A 17,682-nucleotide genomic window follows, 5' to 3' on the forward strand; every position below is an offset into this window, starting at 1 on the left:
GGGGTCTTTGGATTGTAGGTTAGAGAAAAAGATATAGAGCATTTCCCTAAGACAAATATTTTCTTTTGACTATTCCAGTTGATGGCATTTGTAGGGGGAAAAGGCTTTCTTCAGACAGAGCAGAGACCAAGCATTTGTCTCTGTTGGCCTCTTACTAACATCAGACTGTGGAAGTCTTTGAGACAAGTTTATTTTCTCCAATTAAAAATAATTAAATAAAACCAGGAACTGATCTTGATTTCCCTGCTGCTAGAGCTTGTCTATGACCCAGACAGAGTTTTTAGATTTAGAAAAATTCTGAGACCTTTTTTTTTCTCAGAAACTGTTTAACTTGAATTTCTATGTCTTTGGGAGGTAGAGTGAGGAAGCGAGCCTGCCCAGTTTCACGCACATCCATTGATTACAACACTGTAGTGCTCAGCTCTTCCCAGACATCTAAAATCATTGTAAGTAATTGGGTTAAAGTCAGAATTTATCATACTTAGTTAGCCCAGATCTAATCGTTCTTTCCAGAATTGTTAGCTGAATCGCTTGGCATGTCTAACCTTATTGGCCCTGTTAACTTCTTATCCCCATTTGACAAATCTAATCTGTCTTTACTTCTGCAAGGAGGGAGACAGGAATCATTAAAGACTTCTGTGGCTTGCTGTGCAGCCTGCCAACAGGCATCCCAGAAACTGTTGGGAAGATGCTTGCAGCTGCTGGAGAAGATTTGGAAGGGTTTAAGGTTTAATGGGCAAGGAAAGTAGGGTTTCTTGTCAAGATGGCTTACTCATTTACTAATTTTTATCTATTTTAAAACAGAAAGTCTGCTAAAGTTAACAGATGTCAGCAGTCAGAGATTGCTACACTGAGCCTAGGGCGAAGGGTATAGATGGTGTTTTGTGCCTTTCACAACCCACGCCATTGTATCTTGCTTGAGACAATTTCCTCCAAGCTTATAAAATCACTATTGGCTCTAGTTATTTTCTGAGAGTATGACTGAGCCACTTTACAGGAAAACACTTACAGTGTTGTGCCTGAGTTGCACACTGGGGACCTGAGATTTCCCTCCCTCACAAAGCAGAAGTGACACCACCAAAGCAAACGGAGCCACAGGGTTGTGAAACTGAAGTCAGCAAGCAGAAATCCAGCCTATATTCTGTAGTGTATGCTCAATGCTGGGTATTTTTGCTATGTAAAATTTTTGTGAAAAGGAGAGTAGGGAATATGCAAGGCCAGAAAGATGTTCTTTGAAGATTTTAAGGAGTTTACAAGCACATGCTGAAGAGCAAATATCTGCCACAACTGGGAGAAGTTGGATGTCCTTCTCCCCTGTGTGTTTGTATGCATAATTTTACATAATTCATGTTCTGATGCATAATGCTGTCATTTGCCACCCTGGTTTCTGCTGTGCTTGGCTCAGCTCAGTGAGTTGGAGGATGTTGTTACCCTCAAAGGGAAAGGAGGCTCATCTTCTGCACACGTTCGGTTCAAGGCACTTTAGAGGGTAGCTGTCCATGTATTGGGTGTGATGATCAGTAAGTGCTTGATTTGCTACACTGCCAGTTGGGACTCTAATTTTCTGTGTGCTTCAGCCTGCTCAGAAAGGCAAGTGCTTAATAACTGGTTTGGATTTTCAAAAGGGATGTTTGCCCGGATGCGAGCATTTCCCCCGAGATCGCTCATTCACAATGGAGCTCTGCGTCAGCGCTGGGGCTTGAGGCCCCGGGGATGGAGCCTGGCCAGCAGTGCTCGGCCCTTCCCTGCGCCGCCTCCCTGCATGACTTGGCATCCAGAGATAGTGCGTGGACCCAAAAAAACCTGAAATCACAATCTGAATGTAGTCTTAAATTCAGCTCTGTCCTGGGCTGGTGGCTCTGCTGATGGCTGTCGTCTCCCAGGGGGCTGTGGCTGGGCTCAGGCAGCACCCTCTGGTATTTCCTCTGCAGAGACATGGGTGCGGCAGAGGCCCAGGAGTCTCTTCTTTTGCTGCCTAGAGGAGGGTAGGAATAGGCAATACAGTGTGTACCTGCTCAACTAATGCTTATCTCCCCCTTGATTGCACCTATGGAGAGTACCAGGGCTGGGCTATGTCTCTTTTTAACTTTTGAATTGACAATTTTATGCCGGTGAGATATCACATTGATGTGGCTGCCCACAGGCTCCAAAGGGCATACTCCCCTTCCAAAAGATGCTGATGGGGATAACAGCCACTCTCCCCAGCCTCTCCAAAGTGCCTGGCAACACCCATGGTGCTTGTGCTAGGAGAGCAGGCAACAAACTCAACTGAGTTCTGCCTAAGCTGCCTAGGGTGAAGTGGCATAAAGCTACCGGAGGGACAGAGCAGTCTTTCAAATTCAGAGGCAACATATGGGATGAAAGAGAGAAGAGAAGGAAGGAATTGCACATGGAGTAAACCCAGTGTCTTGAGAGAGAGTAAAAACTTCAGGCTTTCCAGGCTTTTCCAACTTTATCCAGACCTATGTCTCTCTCTTTTCTTTGATCTAGCCTCTCCTTTATGCTATGTATTAGAACAAAGACAAAAAGGGGATAGAAATCGTCTTGCATTGCAGGATACTTTCTTTTTAGTTATTCTGCTATCCCTTTCTGCTCTTCATGAAATAAACTCATTAGGTGTTTTGCCTCAGAAATGGAGGAATTTCAATATGTGGGGTTTAGAGCCATGTTGATTCAGCATAGCTGTTAGCTACACCTGAATGATTCCCACAGAACGGGAAAACTGCTGGCGAAAAGAGACTTTGTGTTCAGGGGCAACAGGAGGTTGTTTGGATTCTGACAGCATCATAGTGATGGATGTTTGTAACTGTGGTCTGGGCATCCAAAAATTATATCCATAAAGGATAGATCTGATTGTTAGAACCAAGGAAGCTCTGGAGAAAATTGTAGCAATGTATTCAGCTGCTGTGGCTGCATACATGGATGGATCTCTGCTTCTCTAACTCCCTTAAATGGGAATTGAGACAGGTTTCCTTTCAGTAATGTTTAAAGCACTTCCCTCGGGGTAGATTTTCCCTTGGTTCATTCTTGCGTACACGTTATCACAGACTTAACATCTTGGAGAAAAAACCTAGGTCTGTTTATTGCTATCTACTCTATGAGACGAAGTCTTTAGCTCATCCTCATTTGTGGCCAAGAAGCATGAAGTTTGCTTTTGCTTGGCATGGCTTGGCACTGGCCTGGCCCACAAAGTGGAGCAAGTCACTGCAATTGCTGGCTGCCATGGGGGATTGACCTGGCTCGTGGGTGTCAGTCAGGTATGCAGCTCAGCATGCATGGGCTTGGCACATCAAGCTGTGAGAAATGCTACTCACTTCCACAAATTTAGAAAAAAACCTTATCAAAAACACAACAGAAGACTGAATAGAGAAAATATTACAGCGCCGGGAGCAAAGGATCTTTCTCACCATGTGCTCATCCATACAATGGAGGTTTTGCCTTTTAACCCTTTAACCCCTCCCAAAGTTCTGTCTGTTGACTCCATCTTCCCTGTCCAGTGGTGGAGTTTACTTCCTTAATTCTTGATTGGAGGTCAGATGTTGCCATAGTAGCAAGCCAACCCTCCCAAATTTCCCAAACCCAGACTGTCCCCTGATAACAACACAATGGGGGTAAAATATAATCAAATAAAATAACTGAAATAATTTTAATTAAATAAAATAACTGAAGTTTTATAAGTCTATAAAACTTCTCTTAACATACATACATGATATTTGCCTTTTAATTGTGAGAGTCAATCATCACATTACTCATCTTTCACAAAGGTCAGTACCTTGGCTAAGTCAGTTCTTTCCATTTACCTTGTCCTATCCCCATAAATTAAGATACATTTGCAAATTAATCTACCAAGTTGGGAGTGCCTCATGGCAGCCCTGCAGAGGGTTTCCTGTCTCTGCTTTTGTACGAATCATATTAAAACCAGCACCTCCTTACCAAGTGAGAGTCAGAATGCTTCGAGCTCTGCTGGCTCATCATAAGCTGTGCTCTGTTAGCTCCAAATATTCTTTGAACACTATCCTCTTCAAAGCTGCTTTTCAGGTAGAGTGAGTTGAAAACCAGGAGAGATTACCACGGGGTGTTTTTTTCCTCTCTGATTTTGAGAGGAAGTATGAATTCAAAATGTTTTGACCAGCTTTGTTTTCATAAGAGTCCCCAAATATAGCTGTGTTCTCTTTAGTATAAGAAAGGTAAAAAGGATGCAGTGCTTTGACAGTTATCTATCTGCTGATTGCCACGTGTACCAAATATCAGGGTGAGATTGATGGCCTTAGAAAATAAATCCACTGAGGCAGGAAGAGTACCTTCCTTTGCTTTTTTACAATGCTAAGTGTGTGCATTGTCTGTGCTGAGCCAGTGCTGAATAATAATGAGTGACTACAGTTAGTGTCTAAACTAAGGGAAGCCAGGCCTCCAGCCAGCCTGGGGTTAGGAGCCCTGCTGATTATTCAGTTTAGTTTGAGCCAGCAATACGCATTTTTCCTAAATGCCTGAGTCTTTTCTTCCCAATTATTTTGAGGTCTAGGAGGATATACTCCTTTCTGTAGAATTTCTGTGAAGTCAAAATGTTAAAATCTAAAACCTGTAAGATTAGAGTTTTAATGTTTTGAGCATGTTTGTTTGTTTGTTTGCTTGTTTTTAGTCTGAGAAGAAATTTTGGCTAGAAAATATCAGTTAGACCTGTGACTGGGAAAAAAAGGCTATCACTAAAACAAAAAAATTAACCTCTCCTCCTTCTAACTTGCTTTGTATTGAAGGGGGTGGAGTGTGACAGGATTTTGAGTCTGTTCAACATCTGAGAAAATCACACAGCAGAAAGTGAAGGTTTCTTGCAAAGTCTTCTTTCCTGTATACCTAGGCCTCTGTTTTTCAGGCCCACACAAGTCCTGCTGTTGTGTCTGACAACAGTGCTCATCTGGTCCATCTCCGGGGTGCCAGTGGATTTGCATCCTTGTCATCTAAGGAGGTGGCTACGGTAAGGAAGTTCTAATTCCACCTCTCAGATCTCATTTTAGACATCCTTGAAAATGGATCTCTGGCAGTCCAGCATCTAGCTGGAGTGGATGGAGGAAAAGGATAAGGGATTCTGCCTAGTCCAGCTCAAAACTCCTGAGAGCACCCAATAAAAATGATACCCTGGCTGCTTTTGAAGTCCATTTCCTACTCAAAGCAGGGATTTGTCCTTAGCAGCTATGAACCTGCTATTTGTAAAATCCTCTTCTCATTGGATTAAAATACTTCACAGTTTCAGGACCTGCTGCCTTCTTCTCTTAGCCCTCATTTCTTTTTCTCCCCAGCTACCTCCTGGTGTCTCTGCACTGTGCTGAGTGAGCCCTGTTGCTCTTGCCTGCACCTGGGTGTTGCACGTGTTATCAATACAAAAACCTCTGGACAGAACAGCCCCAAGGAGAAGCTGGAGCAAAGATGTGATGGCAATGTTTTGCTGGATGACCCAGCTGGGTTGCTTGGCTTATCCTTACTTGAGGAAGTGAGGTGGCTGCTTTTATTCCTTATCTTGTTGACACCTAATGAGAGTTTTTACTGCTTTGGTTCAAAGGGGAGGCCACTGCTCTGAGGGTTTCCTTACTCGGGCAGAACAAGATGTGCTTGTACGTCTGCTGGGTGCTGTTTCAGGATGGAGAAACAGGAGAGAAAAACACCTACCTTTTGTTAAGAATGCAATGTAATATATGGGGTTTCCTTTTCCACCTTATATTGAGGCTTTTATTAGCTTATAGGAGTTCTGGTGCCTGTTGAAGTTTGGAAATAGGGTGTTATGTTCTGAAAATATTGTATTTTCTCTAAAGTCAGTGTGGATAAAACACAGAACTTAGGAATAAATTTTTGAGAGCTGAATTTCTAGTGGGAAAGGAATTATTTTTGCTTGCTTGCTAGCTGTTTTTGCTGGACTAGGAAGACAAATTAAGGTGACACTAGACCAGCAGAGCTGAAGTGGGAGAAAATGAGAAGACCCTCTTTGATCCCAAATGCTCAATCAAGAAGCATTTGCCAGCAATGTGAAATGAAATTTGTCAAGTCCTAGGTAGAGGCCAATGGGGCCTAGAACTGAGCAAAAGGAGGAGGTTTCATACTATAAATTTGATTTCAACATATTCAGAGTTAATCTTCCTTTACCTACATAATATGAAGGTTATTAACCCGACTGCAAATGGACCTACTGGGGAGTTAAGTGTCACGTGGACAGGATTACTACATTTTGAAAAGAATTTGTGCTGGTGACTGTAACATAATAAATGTAATAAGTGTCTCTTTAGATCTTCTGTAAGTGGTAAAGAATCATTGATCACCCTGTGGGATGGGGACTGGGAGCTTGTTTTTGATGTTTTAGTTCCAAGTCAGAAATGAGAGCTCAGAGTTGTTGATGAAAAGAGCACATAAATTTGTTATTATTATCATTATTATTATTCATTTTCTGTTTTAAAGAGACCGAGAGGGAGTTGGTGCCAAGGGATGAGAAATAAATCATTAGCATCTTCACATTTGCACTGCAGATTAATCTGGGGAAATGAGGCTGGTAGTTTTTAAGCCTCTTGCATATTTTCCAGGTGAACTATTTAACTTCATCTTTTCTTTTATGTTTTTTCTAACCAGAGAGTTTTCCATGTACAAATTTAAAAGGTCACAAGGTTAAGCAGAAATCAGAAGCTGATTTATTGCAGAAGTACCTTTAGCAGGCATTTTTGCCAATGCTGTATTAAAGTTTGTTTTAAATTATGCTATTTTTTTCCTTCTACTGAAAGATGTGATTTGATTTTTTGTTATATTTCTGTTCCATTTGCCTTGTGCTCGCTTTGCTGAACCTTACAATGTTCTCAGTGCAAGAATGATTTTCTGATTGTTTCTAAGTATATGTCCAGCTCAGAGGGCTGGCGGTGGCAATTCTGACATTATTTTATGCTGCCCTCAGTATTCATACTTGATTTCTCCTGCTGGTCAGTATGTAACAGGTAAATCTTGGACTTGCTAGGAGCAAGGCCATGCTGTGAGAGGCAAAGGAAAGGGATGGCTATAGCAATACAACACAGAGTGAAAACTCTGGCTGAGGGAGCTGTGTTAGATATTTAGAAATGCATTGTTAGTGGAGACGAGAAAAAAGGGTTCTGAATGCTTGTGAGCACTAGAGATCCCCTAACACGTGTTCCAACAGCAAGAGTCTTAGCCAGAATATTGAAGGTAATAAGTCAGTCTGCCTGCATTCCTTCTGCAGCCTCAATTAATTATGAGGCTGCCGCTAACTTCTGGATAAAACCATTCTGTAATGGTGTTAGAGGATGTTAACCAGCTGCCACATTCAGTTTCCATTGATACTTCATAAATACTGTACAAAGGAATTGAAACAAGGCCTCTTGCTTATGAGTGCAGGCTCAGCTCCTGCTGATCTCCTCCTCCCTGAGCACTTGGCCTAAGAGGAGGAAGATGCAATCCTACTGTACTGGTAGCAAATAAAATGCTACAGCAAGAAAATGATTTGGTGTTCATCAAGGTGGAAGCTGTTGCTTTTAGTGTTTCATCCTTTATTGACTAAAATATGAACACAGGCCAGCAGAGACGTGTAAGCAGATTCAGTGGGAAGAGCTGTACTGCAACACAACTATCAGTGTCTTTCTTGGATAAGGTTGACAGGGAAAGTAGGTTGGATCTTTTATTAGGTCTATTGATACTGTTGGGGGAGGCGGTCTTTTAAACATGTAAATGTGGTTTCTCATATCTGAAATAGAAGCATCAGCCTTTGAAACTAAATAAATATATGTTGAGAACACTTTCCCCAAGTTTAGCAAAGTTGTGTTAATCACTTAGACCATCTGTTGGAAAAAATGTAGTTGTGAAGCCAGGATAGGTTAGTGGCACATTAGTGAGAGAGGAGATAATAAAATTGTTTGTTTCTCTACGATAGAGTAAAGTTTTTGATAATTACTTGCTTTTCCTGGTGGTGTTACAGTTCCTTTTTAGAAGTAAGAAAGATGTTTTATTCATCTTTAAAAGACACATTTTCTGTGAGGCTCCAAAAGTGTGGTGTATTGGCTTGGTGTTCTCATGACAACAAGTTCCTCAGTTTAGCAGGAGGATGAGGTTAGGATCTTCATTGCCTGTAACCCTGCCTGGGCTGGGAGATCTCCAAGGGTTCCTGGGCAAACTCTGCCCAGCCTCTGCAGCTGGGGAGTGCAAAACAGCTACACTGCTACTTTATCCTGAGAGGTAGGAGGGCAAGAACTGTACAGGAAAGAGTTAAAGTCTGTCACCCCAAGAAGTGTGGCTGGTTTCTAATGGCCTGCTGCCTGAGCTTTTCAGCCTGACAGCATCTCTCCTCCTTAAACACATTGTGAAATGTTGAAAAATGATTTGGATTCTTTATGACAGTGGCATTTGCTTTGGAGGAGCTGTCTGTTTATTTAAATACCGCTCCAAAGGAGGTGCTTGTTTTCCTAGGATTTCCTCTAGCTGCTGACCCAAACAGGAGAAGAGAGTGTCCAGGGAAGGGACATCACTGAAGCCTGGCTGAGTGCTGGCAGAAGTGTGATTAATCTTGACTAGACAACTGTGCCAGAGCCACTTCCAAAATGCTGGACTGCAAACCAAACACAGAGCATACTTGTGGCAACTCTCATGTCCTTTTCAATTACTTTGTCTCACTCGCAATTCCAAATACATCAGTCTTGTATGAAGACTTCGTTATACCTCACTGGTGTGCTAATGCAACTTGTAATCTGTCCTTGTTACAACATCTACTGCCAGTAAAGCTCATGTGGACAAGGAGAGGGACAATTGCAGGGAAAAGCAGTATTTAGCAAAAAAGCAACCATTTTCTTAAGTTGCCCTCCTGCTTTTTTGGGAGATATGATACACCTGAGAGCAAGTCCTTCATCTGGTCTAGTACCTGACTTGAGGGGAACAGTATGAGTGTTTGAGACCCCTTGTAAAACATACAGGAAATGTAACAAAGTCTCATGGTTGTTAACATTTTCCCAAATGTGTAATTCATGGAAGGCTGTGGAGATACGTTGCACTGCTGAGGTGTAACGAGTAGGGATCTAAACTTTTTAGGAGGGGCAGGTGGTAGAACCCCAAATGAATGAAGATACGTGACACAATGTAGAATCCCAAAACCCTCAAATTGTGTGGGAAGGAGGTTTCTTCTGCCTTTCTGCTGCTCTGGTTTCTGTGATTTGGCAAAATTAGTTATTTAGTCAATGTGATTCATTCCTCTCAGACCATCCACTGCAGTGCTCCTAATTTCAGGTCAAGAGGAAGGAAGCAAAGGCTTCTGTGTGAAACAAAGGATGTCACGTACTGATCTCCATTGTTACAGCAATAGAGGAACTGGTGTAATAACCAAATGAAGATCAAATTAAATGCAAAATTGATGAGAGAAGCAGAATGATAAAAGAATTTTTAAATGTTGCAAAATCTCTGCAGCAATGTTGGCTCCTGCCATTTTTTTACTGAGGTTAAGGAAACCTAGTGTTTTTACAAGATATGTGGCTCCAGGAATTTTCCTTCAGAATAAGACCCTTCTAAAAATGTATTTCCTTTTGCTCCTGGAGTAGATATCATTAAGTTGAACAAGGCCAGCTTTGCTTGTATTCCATAACCTGCTGTTTTCCTCATGAACTGGGAGGCTTATGAATTTTCCATCTGAAACTGCTCCCATGAACCTGGGGGACTGAGGCTTGTTTGTGACTGCTTGCTGCCTCTTCGTGCAGTACTGTGGTAAATTCAACAAATAATTGATTTAGCAGTGCAGGAAGGTCACCAATCTTCTTTTTATAGCTGTCATATACAGCTTGGGATCCCTGTCCTACAGGTCTTAGCTCTTGGAAAATACATTGCTAGGAGGGCTTGTGATCTTTTTTTCCCCACCTGCACAATGGTGGCAAATCAGGTGCTTTAAATTTTTAAAAGATTAAAGAGGGCTGTGCTGTGTATTGAATCACAGGCCACTGCTCTTCTCCAAATCAAGAGAATGAAATTGTTATCTGGTATGGTCACCTGCAGGAATGAAATTGAATAATGACATTAGGACATTCAAGAACAGATTCATTGATGTCAGATTTTGCTCAAATTTGGTGAGAGCGAATCAGATTACTCAGCCATCAAGTTTCATCATCGTGTCTCCATCACACACTAATGGCTTATGTCTTGGGAATCAGCAGAATTATAACTAAAGGTATTATTTTCATGCACCTGATTTGTTATAGAATATAATGCAAGAAAGAAAATGCCTTTTCAACCCCCAGTATAATTACTTATGTCTTTTCATGATGAATCATAAATACTCTTTTGATATCTACACAATAATTTGCAGAAATTTTAAAATACATTTTTATGTGAGTTCTTCTATTGACAAATTGTCTACGAATAACTTACTGACTTTTCACTGCACAAGTTATTTGAAATTATTCATAGATCACTTCTTGGTTTGCTGATTGTTTACAGGCAATTCCTTTTTAGTATTCCGTGGCTGGTATTCAAGTGTTCAGCTTCCAGCTGCACGATTCAGTTCGTATTTTGACATATAGGTCACACAATAGTATTTCTGCTCCCTGACTAAATGCGTGTAATTCATAGGATATAGCTTCTTGCACGAATATTTGCATTGAATTACAAAATTCTTATTCTGCAGCCATTCTTTAGCACTTGATTATCAGCAGAAACTGAAACAATCCTTTTTAATCTTATTTACAGAGTATTTATGGAAATGCTAATGCACAGTGGACATTACCATAAATGAACAAATTTGCTGTAAAGCTTCAGCTATGCACTCAGCTGCATTTTTATTAGTTTCACTGTCTTTGCCCATCTTCCTGCTATGATCTCAAAATATTAATAATTTAAATATTTATTTTTTGGCATATGTGAAATTAAGTAATTTTATGAAAAATTTATACATATATATTGTTGAGTTATAATTATTTCCTGTGGAAACTGCATATAATGACCTCCACCCTCAGTGATGGTTGCAGAGTGCCTTATATGTGTCCTTCTGTCTGATTTTGCAAGACTTTTCCTGTTATATGTTGCTAGAATTCCTAGTTCTGTTTAAAACCACAATACCAAGAATGGAAAATCAATAGACAAAATCCAACACTAACTGGACAAGCCAGAGCCATTAAATGAGCAATAGCCAGCTGCTCCTATGGGTCCCAGTCTTTGGTTTGTGGTCTCACAGATCTCTTTTTCTCCTGCTGTCCCCAACTGCCCCTTGCTCTGTAGTGATAAAATGATTGCAAATGTGGAGACATTTCATTCCAAGAATTGCATTGGAAAGCAGAGAACATGTTTGAAATTCTTGTACACATTTCTAAAATAACATTGAGAAACATGCCCTTCTGCTGTTCAGATAAGGGAAAACTGCCCTCGAAGAACTAAGGTGTCCAAAATAAAAAATATCATTGCTATTTCTTAGTATGGTCCATGGACCATTTTAAAAACACTTCTATTAATTTTCTTCACATAGTCAAATAACCACAGTGCAAGGCATCTGGCCTTTCTGGATTCTGTTTGCTGTGTTTCCCTACACCTCTCACTGGTCCCTGGGGGTCAGGAGGGTGTTTATTACAAATGAATGTTTAATGTCTGCCTTGGAAGGATTATTGTCTGGCTTGGAATTTCTGATTGCAGGGCTCTGGAAAGACCTGCATGTGGAGAAGGGCCCTGTGGAGCATTAGCTGGGCCCTGAGAGTAGTTCCTGCATCTTGTGATTGCTTTTAGTGAAGGTTTCCTTGTCTTGCTGGTTGGCAGCTTATTTGGCAGAGCTGACGCTGATTATTTTGTTTGACCTTCTTTGTTTCCAGTTAACCCCTGGTACAGGAGTCCACTGCAGTGAGAGTGAGCTGGGGAGACAGGACAGTCAGAGGAGATCCCTGACTCAGCTGGGCCTGGGTTCCAGCAGGACACTGTGGCAGCTGTTCAGAGGAGGCACTGAGAAAGCAAAGCCCAAAGTGATGCAAAATCTTCCTCCACCTGTCTTGCTCCTGAGGTGAGGACCAAGAAGGAAAGAAGCCTTTAGTTGAAGCCACTTGTGCTGTAGCATTGCTGACTGTTTTTACCTGGGATGGCAGCTGGTGCCTGAACCTTGGTTTTCCTTTCCACCTGTCTTTAATTTAGATGCAACTGGTTTCTGCTGTAGCTAGGAGATGGAGTTCTCTGAATGCTTTAGCAGCATGTAAGAACTCTGGCAAGCTCACTCTGAGGTGTATTTAGGTGAGGGATATGCACGCTACACCTCTCCTCACTGTCTTGAGACTGACATGCTTGTGCCTTGGAGGAGTTGTCTGGTAATTTGCCTGGATGGGCTGGAGCTGTGCAAGTGCTGAGAAACCTTTCAAAGGCTGTAAATCTTGATTGCACTATCCATTGGTGTGAAAGAGCAAGGTTTCACAGCCTCCCAAGGCTTTGTCCTTTCTCCCAGTTGCTGTGCTCACTTTCCATGTGCCAAAAAGCATTTCTCTGATAGAAAGCTCCTCCATGGTCCTAGCTGGAGCTCTGTGCAGACTGTTGTACCTTGCCAGCTGGTAGCTAGACATTAGAGCTGACTTAAGTAATCATCAGTATAAGCAGCAGCTTTCCCCTGGTGAGTCAAAGGGAACAAAAGTTTCCCCTTGCCGGAACTCTCTTCGGCATCTTGCAGCTAAGAACTGCTTTCTGAAGGCCTTTAAACAGCTAACTCCACCCAAAATGAAATGCAGCTGCCTGTCCAGAGCAGCTGTCTTAGGAGCTATGCCACAGCTCATCTGGAAGCCCTTCTGTGTGCTTGTGTGGCCCAAGAGACCAAGACAAATAATGCAGAAGAGAGTTTTTGTGCAATTGTTTCCTTGTCATGTTTTCTTGATGGCAATGCCTATCTAATTAGTTGGGATGATGACTCCTCTAGATTCTTGTGGAATGCTGCAGTTAAAAGCTAAGTACTAGTAAAAGCTCTTGTTGCCAATTGTAAGGCAAATAGACTTATATTAGTTCACAATGTCTTTACCAAACTGTTTTATGAGTTGTGTTGGTCTTTTCTTTTTCCCTGTCTCTCAGTTTCACTGTTTCTATGCTGGTGCAAAACACTGAATCACAGATGTGCCCTTTATTGAAATGCTGAAAAAAAATTGAAGCTGAAATTATAGAAAAATGCACCGGGGAAGGTCAGGCAAAAGATAAGGCCATGGTTATTTTCAGTACATACTTTTGCAAGCAGTTCTGTAATAGAAAAACAATGCAGAGTCTTGGTTGGAAGGAATAGCCTTGGGTCCCACTTTGTCTGGAGGAAACCTGAGAGTCAGTGTCTCTTTATTGTTCAAGCTGGTGAAAAGTTGCATTTTGGCTTCTACAGACTTCCACATGACCAGGCTTGGAAAGACAGGCATATCAACATGTGCAGCATTTTGTGAATACTTCCAAAATTGTGGGCTAATGAACAAGGCAGAAGTCCCACCATTTATGTTAGTGACATCTAAAGTTTCGAGAGTGGGACAGATTAAAAACTTTCAGTGGGTCAGGTTTTTCAGAAACAACTAAGTATTTGTTGCCTCAGGAGGCTTGAACACCCAGACTGAGACATTTGTACTGATGCATCCCATAACCACTGACCACTTCTAAAACATTATGAAGCCAGCCTCTATACATCTGTTTGAGATATGTTTATGGTCCTATTGCAGACCGAGTGTTTTGCCCTCAATTTCAATGGAATTGTAGTTTCCCTTGGCATCCCTCCTTCTCTTGTATCCAAGGCTCAGAATTGCTCCTTCTCTAATTGCCTGAATCTTCCAGAAGGATATTCTCTGACAATACAGTATTTTTACAACAGAAAACATTGTCTCACATTTTAATAAGTTTATTAATAACTAGGAAAGCTAGGGAGAGATGTTTCTTTGCTGTCACACTGTGGCAGTGAGCCAAAGAACTTGATTTCTTCAGCTTTCAGAGGGGTGGCATCCTATTTCTCCAGTTCTGGGAGATCCATTGGGATTCATCCAGTGTTGTTGCAGAATCTCCAGAGTATTGTGCCATATAATAACAACAATTGTCCTTGATCTAAACTGCATAAGCAGCTCCACACTTGCAACTTCCATTATGCTTCATTGTTTTTGATTACTAGCTCTTTAAACAGCTGAATGAGAGGACAGAAGAGAAAAATAGTGGGAGGGGTTGGGGGGAAAGCTGCTGATGAAAAACATTTGCAAATAGGGAAGATGCCCTTGTAATGAAAGCTGGTATGAGTCCTTAAGAGCACCATCACCAGAACACACCAGCAAGAAATTAATATCTGCTTTCTCCCTAGTCAGTCCATTCTGATGTGCTGTAATTCTGCTGGATGCCATGCAACACAAAATGGCTGTAAGGTGCTCAAAAAATTGAGCCTTAGCTAAAGAAACAATTACCTCATCCCTATGTTTCTAACATTTACTGATAGTCATGTTTCTTTTGGATCATTGAAAAGTTTTGAAGTTTTGACCATTTTTAACACTGAATTCCAGGAAAAAAAAATTCTGTCGGATTTGTTCTTTCCTGAAAGATTGGTGGTCAGAAAGATTTTTGTATTTGTTAGGGTTTTGGGTTTTTTTTGGTGGTTTTTTCTTTGTTTTTTGGAGATTTTTTTTTATGTACAGAGAGTTGAAGGGAAAAAGAAAAACACAGCTCTTATGACAACTTTTTGTTTTCTGGGAGAAGAATAGAATGGATGTATGTCTTTGCCTGGTGTTAACTTAGAGTTCTTCCTTATCTTGCACTGCTCTTTGTTTGTCTGATTTTGTGTGTTCTTAATTCCTTCCAGTTACAGGCTTTCTGTCATTAATAGGTGCCTTTCTGTTGTGCAGACAGAGCAAACACTTCTGAGGCCTTTAAGATTTATGTTGTTCATAGTATTTACATTTTGGCATCTCATTCTTGGTACTTGAAAATCTAATAGCTATTTCTGTAGGGCCCACCTCTGCCTTTACTCAGTTTTCTGCCATGGACAGCCCTATTGCTCAATGACAGTGTGATGTCCATCCAAGCCAGTTAAACTGTACTTCCATGTGTGGTGTGTGACTTTGCTGGCTTCTCTGTTCCAAGGAAGTTTATTCACTGTTAATTTTTAAAGTTGCTCTAATTTGACTTAGACCATGTGGTGTATTTGCATTATACTCTTCCATGATAGCCTTTATTCAGAACTAAAGTTCAGTAATTTGCAGAAATCAAAGCTTTATTGTGGCTTGCTTGAACCTGTGCACAGCCAGAGCTACCCCAGATTCCAGGAAGAATTCTAGTTAAGAACAGCACAAGTTTGGACACTGAAGTGATGCAGAAAGGATGTAACATGTGGGCAAGGAGACCTGACCTGCTCAGTGGGGAATATAGAGAAGGATTTGAGGGGAGAGGATGGTTTCCTTCATGTCTTGGAAAAGCAACTTTTTACGCTTAACAATTTGATTTCATGAGCTCATCACCAGTTTTATTACTTTGAAGGACCAAAACCTTTGAACCATGAGCTAGATGTTGGGAACATGATGAAAATGCCAAGACATATAGCTATAGAGTGGCTTTGTTGCTGTGGCCAGGAGGATTTAGGTGGAGTAGCAGGCACTGGAATGGAATTTTGCAAGATTTAACTCTTAATTTCAAGAGGAAAATGGAACAACATTGCATGTCCTTTTTCATAACTGACAATGGCTTTCTCTTTGGCCTTTATCACTTGATTATTGGGTTTTGTGTACTTTTTCCTCTTGAAATACTCCTGCTAAGCCCTTTAAAATTATTGTGTGTTTCAAGAAAAACAACCAGGACTTAAGAGACATTTTTTTGGGAGTGGGGGAATCTGGAGTTTGTTTAAAGAAAGGGGATCTGAAGAAGATAAAACAGAGATATCAGTTATGCAGAACTAATGACGCATTCCAAAGGAGAGTTGAAGAGCTATACAACTCCATGAAGTGTTCCATTCTGTATTCGTTTTTTCACTGGGAAATCTTTTGAAGGACTAGAATCACACACACATGTATTATACATAAAACTCTATAATAAATGAAATTATATTTGAATCTAACACTTCATGAGGAAGCCCATGGCATTCTCATGGAGCAAGCAAGCTACACTAAATTCCCTAGGCAGGAATCAAAGCATTTCCAAACTAACCTCATTACCAGCAGATATTTGAATTGCTATAATAGACATACACCCTTGCTGCACATACAGTGTGTGCTGCCATGAATGTCTTGGGTTTTTTCTCCCCTTAGATGCTCCTGTAATTCTGGGAACATCCTGCCCAAAATTTTCAACGTGCCTTCTCAGGTGAATCTGAGGAAAAAGCTACAAGAGATAGATGAGAGCCTTTAAAAAGTAGGATAGAAAACTGCCAGATTGTCAGAGCTAATGGAGTGACAGCTTGAGTGTGAAAACCCAAGTGCTGTGCTGCAGTATCCCAGGGATCAGCCTGCCCTTTATTCAAGGAAAGAGGAGAGAGCAGCAATAGCAAACCTAAATTAACATTTCAGGCTGACAGAAAGCATCATTTCTGAGTCAATCAAGAAAAAAATAACTTGAAAAACAGTTAAATCGACTGTTGTTTATGCACCACAGATATTTCAAACTCAAGAAAAACTGAGGAAGTACTGATGGTTGTTAAATGATGATTCTAAATTATTTGAAGTAGCTATTAATAATGGCAAGTGCTTCTGTTAGGCAACCTGCTTCCTTGGGGCAGGTAATTTAATCCTATTGCTCAGAAGTGCAGTTGGTTTCTTCTTCCAATAGGTTTAGGGCACAGAGGGCATTTGAATTAATGAAGGCAGACATACTGGGGAAATACTCCATTATCCTTAGCCTTTGGTAAGTCTGGCTAATTAGTGAAACACTTGAAAGAGATGTCTTTCATTTCCATGCAATTTCAAAATAATTTTTTCATCTGGTAGGGTTGTCATGTATTGACTGATAACACATGGGTAATATATGAAACATGTACCTTGGAAGTACCTACACTAGAGTGGTTCTGAGCTGGTGAGTTTATGGTCCCATGATTAAGTATATTAAAAACCTTCACAAAACAACATCTGCCAGCACTTGTTCATTTAAAGGTGGGGGAGGGGGTGCATTTGGCCACTTTGGGGCAATATTTGGGTGCCAGCTAAGAATTCCTTGTGCTTATTTACATCAGAATCCCTAAATCTCCTCCCTATGAAAATGAGAAGCATCAGTAGCCTATCAACTTTGTTTTTAAGAACGAATTTTACAAGCTGTAAAAGGAACAAATTTGAGTGAAAAACAGGAGAACAGGAAAGGAAGAAACAGTGATCTCCACACTGAAGGAATAAGCTTCAAGACTGAAGATGTTTTCTTCCCAGTTCATTCACTGGCTTCTTGCCGGCTCTTTACTGCCAATATCTCTCTGGATTTCTGCTTCCCATCTGTAACAAGGGAAATGCTGTTTTTTTCCCCTGCTTTTCATTTGTTTAGTCAGCTAGCTTTTTGGGCAGGGTGCTCTTTTATGTGCACACAGTAAGAAGCTTGGTTCTGTGGGACCTCAAAGGACTCTTGTGATATGAACAGTAACAAAGGGGCAGGAAGATGTGCAAAGGCATGTTTGGGAAAGATGGCCAGTAGTTCACTTTAATTTTTTCCCTTTATTTTTTGGGAGAGGGGACAATTTCCTTTGCCTTAGTTGCCAGGGAAGTTAAAGTATTTCTGAAATGTAGCTTTGAATAGTTTGCC

At 41.0% G+C, this 17,682-nt stretch overlaps 1 protein-coding gene across 3 annotated transcripts in view; it reads left to right on the plus strand.

Moving 5' to 3' along the window:
* Window positions 1-17,682, plus strand: part of TSPAN18 (tetraspanin 18) — a 121,309-nt gene that overhangs the window by 38,945 nt on the left and 64,682 nt on the right. The window lies entirely within an intron of this gene.

This window comes from Taeniopygia guttata, chromosome 5 (assembly GCF_048771995.1).
Source record: "Taeniopygia guttata chromosome 5, bTaeGut7.mat, whole genome shotgun sequence".
Classification (NCBI taxonomy): domain Eukaryota; kingdom Metazoa; phylum Chordata; class Aves; order Passeriformes; family Estrildidae; genus Taeniopygia; species Taeniopygia guttata.